Raw genomic sequence first — 6,290 nt, forward strand, 5'->3', positions numbered from 1 at the left:
ATGGCTGCGTAAGATGACCTGACTCGTTGCGGTTTCAAACAGATGTACAATTGCTTCAAGCAATAGCAAATTATACATATGATTAGCCATTATCCTGGCATATCCATCAATATCCCTATCATGGAGCTTAGTTTTGTATAAGAAAGCCGACACCAGCCCTAACACCGCACAAATAAGCGTGCGAGTTAGGCTATTTTGTACCCGAGCCTGTGATAACAACATCATAATTATAGAGGCAGTTATATATCTGTTTTAGATGGCCCACGAAGTTACTGTTGGCTTCTATGACTACTGTTGGTCATACATGGAACATTAGCCGTGTAGAATACAGTTCAAATGGATGCGAAATAAAGCAATGTATCACGTGAAATGACTTCCCGAGTGTGTATGGGCACAGGGCAGTGTCGAATAAGGCAATATGTGTATACTTACGGATCCCTTGCAGTTGCAAGTTACATATAACAAGCAACTGGGGTTGATAACACTCCAATAGTATGGAGATGTATACTAACGGCAAAATTGGCAAGGCAGCTCAATGCCTCCAAAACCAAAACTCTCGTGTTTCATACGCAAGTGAATCGCAGTGGAATTATAGTAAATAACGCACATCTTGATACACATAAAACTGTTAGATATCTTGGCATTATCATTGATGATAAACTCGGATGGTCGGATGGTCTGATCGTATCAACAATATAAAAACTAAAATCTCGCGTGGTGTCGGGGCTCTCTATCGCCTTAAAAATTTAATTCCTCATCAAACTCTCAGATCAGTCTACTATGCCTTAATTCACTGATATCTCATTTATGGGATCCTAGTTTGGGGACCTGCTGCGAAAAAACATCTGCAGAAATTGCAAGTCTTGCAAAACCGAGCCATACGAATTCTCTGTCGGAAATCTAGATATGAGAATTGTAATAGCATGTATCGTAGCGTTAAAATATTGAAAGTGGAAGATATTTTCAAATTCGAGGTAATGAAATTCATGCATAGCTATCATCAGGGTGAACTGCCACTATATTTTGATAATCTGTTCAAGATACCTTCAGATACCCACCAACATCATACCAGATTTTCTTCTAACTTGTCTCTGTCTGTGCAACACCACTCTACCAGTCTAGTACAAAATTCAATCAGTTTTATTGGTGTCAATGTTTGGAACAAGCTGCCACCTAATCTCCGCAATTTAGACTCTTGTGCTTTTAAAAAACAATGTTTTCATTCTCTTATCTCTAACTACCGGTAAATTGTATTTGCGTTGTATTTCAAATTGGTCCATGATACTGTGTCTTATTTTTCCTTTCGTTCGTTAGTTTATTTTTTATTTTTTCATTAGTTATCGACTGTGAAAATTGCTCCTGTCCCGGGTGGCTCGGCTCTGAAGACTATGTCATATCGAGCCTCCCGTCTACCTTGCATGTCTCAATTCACTGTTACATTTTTGTAGTGTTATGTTGATATGTAATGTATACGAATAAAGATTTTCTCTCTCTCTCTCTCTCTCTCTCTCTCTCTCTCTCTCTCTCTCTCTCTCTCTCTCTTATGTAGAACTGGACGCGTGTTGCCTTCAGCGAGAATACGAGATTATGTAATCGATTACTCATCGGCGGCGGCCGCGTGATTGTGCTTATCATCTCTACCTTTCCAAGATCGTAGCGCTGGGCTATGAAGCGCAATAGCAGCATCATAGTGTCCTATATGGTGTCGACACAAGCAAATCGCACGGTTCAATGAAATTGAACACGTCACAGTTTCCATTTGGCTACAGGCATTTTGACGGTGATTTTTGACCGGCTTGCCGAGCATTAAATTTGATGAATCGGGTATCAATCGAAAGCTGACACTGTACTGCTTGCGAAAATATAAATTTTATTCCACTCATGGCCCTGAAACCCCCACAATCAGCTCCAAATTATTCATTGTCGAGTAGATTGGCAGTGTGACGCAACAATGCTGTCTGGCGAAACGAGAGACTAGCTCAAGAGCAAGGATGCGGCCGAGCGGCGAGAGTGGGATCAGCTGACGTCGCGGCAATAGACGATTTCCAGCGCTCTTGCGCCAGTAGTGTATGACTGGCCAAGATTAGAACCAGCCACATTTTGCTCCCCTGACGAGGTTATTCGCCGACGTTTCTGAATACCTCGCCATTGGAATGTAAGGAAGCCGCGTATACATGAGGTGATTTAATATTATTATATGCTAATATCTTGTAAGAAGTTTAGCTTGGAACTGTAAAGAACGTAGTTCTTGGCTTCTTATTGTCGCGAACAGATGCATGGCTACCGGTGTAGCCTATGCATATTCAACAGTTTTTACGTTTGTGGACATTGAAAAGCTTGCACTGAAATTCACTTGATCTGGAAATAATAGATTATTAGCAATGTTCCCTCTAAGCTTCGCACGTGCGCAGTGCTTACACGGTCTCTTCGCACAGAAAATTCAAGTTGCGCACAAAAAATCTGAAGTGAGGACCATTTTTTTAGTCGTTACGCACTGCTGTCAATGTCCAAGGCTCTACGCAGTGAGTTGGTGAGTGTGCGCAGACTCGTCAAAAATTAGACTGCAGTGGGTCCCAACCTTTTTCGACCCATCGCCCCCTTTTCAAAGTCGACACCGATCATCTCCCCTCAAATTTTGTGTACCGAAAATTGGGCATACAAACTATAATTTCCGGCGGGTTGACTAAAAAAAATGGTCACATTTTCGGCTCGACGTCTAATTTGAACCACTTTTGTAACTAAATTTCCGTGGGTTGACTAAAAACAAAACAAAAAAGGTCAGCCGTATTGACGCGTCATCGCCCCCTTCGCTATTTTCGCCCCCCGTCGCCCCCTTCGTCATTTTCCTACCCCCTAGACCGCCAAATCGCCCCCTGGGGGGCGATATCGCCCACGTTGGGAACCACTGAATTAGAGGGAATTAACATTGATTATTAGGCTACAAAATGTTTGTAGAATACATGAATTTCTGTATTCTCATTTTCTCAGACACAGTACCGGTACATATTAATTTACTGTGTTCGTTTATTGGCATTAATGCTGCATGAAACTTATTTGGAGATGATTGCCTATCTTGATGTAGCATAACCAAAACGGCATAACAATATTGACTCCTATATGCTCATTCATTCTTTAGTTTGCAAAGACGAAGACATACATGATTGCAGCCAAGTGCCTGACTGTCAGCATTCAATGAAGCTCCATCGCATCGCAGGGCATCTCATTTTAGTAGTGAAACTATCGAATGTAAACAGTCTCTCAAGACTCTCCCGTTACAGTAACAGCTGAATCCATCGTCAATGGCGAACTCGAACTGAAGGACGTACATTTCACGACATTATGATCTTACTGGTCTAATAATTGATTTTCGAGCGTAAAATTGACCTGACGAACACTCTGATGACCCCAGGGGATGCTCGAAAACCCCAGATCTGGGTGGAAAAACCCAGGGGTGGCCTGTCTCACTAGCTGAAACATCTTCGGCGATGGTAACAACATTTAATTGAGACAGAACCAGCTGATATAAATGGGTGGGGTATCTTGGCTTGACGTGCGACGGCGGATCGAGATACTGCCAAGACTGAGAGTCTTAGGCCCTTTTCATACCGGGGTTCCGGGAATAACATTTCTCGAAAATGTTTACCGGAACCCCTCTATGTGAACATAACACTGGTGATTCAGGGCGGTATGAACGCGCTTATTTTCGGAGATTTTTACGGGACCGACTGAGTATGAACACGAATGGCGCAGCTGGGTTCCCGGAACGCTGTCAATCAAACTTTTAGTTACCGTAACGCGCTGTTCATTCAGGCTGCTTGTATTTCGAGGTCAGATACCTGCGGCATTTTGATCTTCTTGGTAATGGTGTTGGGAATGCATTATTCTTGGATTTATATTCTGTATGCTCACAATACGTAGTCACTGACTACTAGTCAGCTTCTTTTTTCTGTGGTTTTGTAAACAGAGCACGGCTAAAAAGATAGAACTTCACCATCTCCAAATGATGCAGCATTGGGTGAGTTGCCTGAAAACGTTAGCACTTCAACACTAATTTGGCTGGTGATCTTAACCCTTACCAAATTTGTTACATCAAAGGCAAGTTTCTAACCATGGATATGGTGTGTGTAGGTTGGTCACCGTCATATACGCCTACTGAAAAGGGGATTTAGTAACATCTGCTGTGATAGTGGCAGCACAGCAGAGAATGATGTCCTTAGCTCTGACTCACTAACCAAAAATGCAAATTGTACCAACAGGCTGGTAAGCCATCGTACATCATCCGAGCCATAATTTGGTTTTCACCTATGCCTTCATTTTCTTGTTACAACCAAGTCATTCCTTTGTTATGCAAGGTTAGGCACAAGTGTAACTTAATTTGATCTTTTCACAGGTCTAGATGGAGGATACTGATGAAAAAGGTGAAAAGGCGGAACTGTGCAAGTGTGCATTAAGTTATAGTTTCTCTCATGAATAAAATGAAACAGCACAAACACATTTGGTTAAGCAAGAGCATTGTTTATTGAGAAAGTCACACAGGGCATTTCCGACATCTGGGCCACCGATACTTGGATCACCACCATGTCTTGTCTTCATTGCGTATACCATCCTCTGTATCATTCTGGCCTTAGCGGATTGCAGTTTATGAGAAAAGCTGAACACCGCGCCTTCAGTCGACCAAAATCTTTCAACCTTCATGTGTGCTTTACAAAGTTTCTGAAAAAGCAATTGTGAATTTTAAGGGCAGCAGAAAGGAAATTTATATTACATATTTGAAATTAGCTTTGGCTTATGCTCTGTTTGTGTTTCAGGGAAAAGGCTCCATGAGCCGGGGCCGAAAGGGATAGGCTGCGTCATCAGTTATGTAGGCTAGTACGGAACCCTCTGGCTCCCAATCATGAAGTCATCCTGAAAAAACTTGAATGCAGCAAATGCATGTTTGGTACAAATGTTGCTGTGGTAATTTTTGATCCACCCACAACACTCAGACTTGTACAAAGTACTGGAATTTCAAAATGCGCAACTTCAACTAGAACTACTCAATTTTTTAAACTAGCAACTAGAACAGCGGTGGCCAACGTTTTCAGCCAAATCACCACATTCGATTGACGAACTATTCTGCCGGCCACTAGCCGCGTGAAAAACGAAAAACTTTTGAAGTTGATAAATTAATAATATTGTCACTTGACTATATTGCAAGACTGCTGTATATCGCTGGGCTCAGTTTGCAAGGACTGGACTATTCGGCACCTGGACATATCGATATCGAAAGCTTCGTCCAACATGCGGCAATCATTTTGTGCCTAGGTTTCATAGTCGACGGTCTTTCTGCGAGCGCAAACGGGAGGTCGCGAATATATATATATATAGTTAGACTCAATCCGATAGATTAGGTGTTCTTTAATTTTCACAAAGGGGTAACAATATTAAAAGCAAGAAATCGAGTGACAAGATGTTGCGCTAAGCCGAGCGTGTAGAAAATTTTTACTTTTGAAATCTATCGCAAAGTATTCTGCTTTATTGTAGTGTATGAAGATCTACCAAAATGTGACTGGCTCATAGACCTACCAATGCGTAGGAACTGATATTTCAGTCATCACATCTCAAGTGTTGCGGCCAGACTAATCAAATTTTTGGTTGGCCTTGCAAGTTCACAATCTGTGCAATCCATTTTTGATAATACTACTAATTTCGGAAATTAACTCGCGGGCCACGGGTTGGCCGGCCCTGAACTAGAACTATCAACCTTTCAAAATCTGCTATTAGAACTAGAACTACTCACTTGCAAATATCCGCAACTAGAACCAGAAACTATTCACTTTTTCAAATCCACAACTAGAACTACATAGTTTTAGTAACTTTCAAAAGTAACTAAATAAGTAGGTTGATGTGCATGTCTGACTACACTACAAAAAATATACACATTTGGTCTCATTTTCAGCAATTTCAGTCAAGTCACAAGTCGATCCCACTTCAATAGTTTTGACTAGATTCAAGTCGAGTCATTTTCAATTTATCACCGAGTCAAATCTGAGTCCAACTCATCGAGCAGAGCGTCGAGTTCGAGTCATGGTTCTATGACTCGAGTCCAAGACATTGCGTTGATTGCTCAGTTTCCAGTTTAAGTCTATTTTCCATCAATTTGGGTCTTACTTTTGAGACAGAAAGTAGCCTACTTGGCAAGAACAATTGGTCTTTCAGACTTCTTTTTCTGACATAATGATTCAAGACCAAATTTGTCTGACCTTTTTGCAGTGGTATGCTACGCAAAAACTGGCTGACATTCCGCCATG

General features: G+C 41.6%; 1 long non-coding RNA gene across 1 annotated transcript; it reads left to right on the forward strand.

Moving 5' to 3' along the window:
• The first annotated feature begins 2,018 nt into the window (after positions 1-2,018).
• LOC145457647 (uncharacterized) lies at positions 2,019-4,494 on the forward strand. Its single transcript, XR_013920948.1, has 3 exons — positions 2,019-2,179; positions 3,137-4,015; positions 4,391-4,494. It is a non-coding gene; the product is annotated as an uncharacterized LOC145457647 (long non-coding RNA).
• The last annotated feature ends 1,796 nt before the right edge of the window (positions 4,495-6,290 follow it).

This window comes from Botryllus schlosseri, chromosome 15 (assembly GCF_051294905.1).
Source record: "Botryllus schlosseri isolate E-star chromosome 15, Bs_hap1, whole genome shotgun sequence".
NCBI classification, from domain to species: Eukaryota; Metazoa; Chordata; class Ascidiacea; order Stolidobranchia; family Styelidae; genus Botryllus; species Botryllus schlosseri.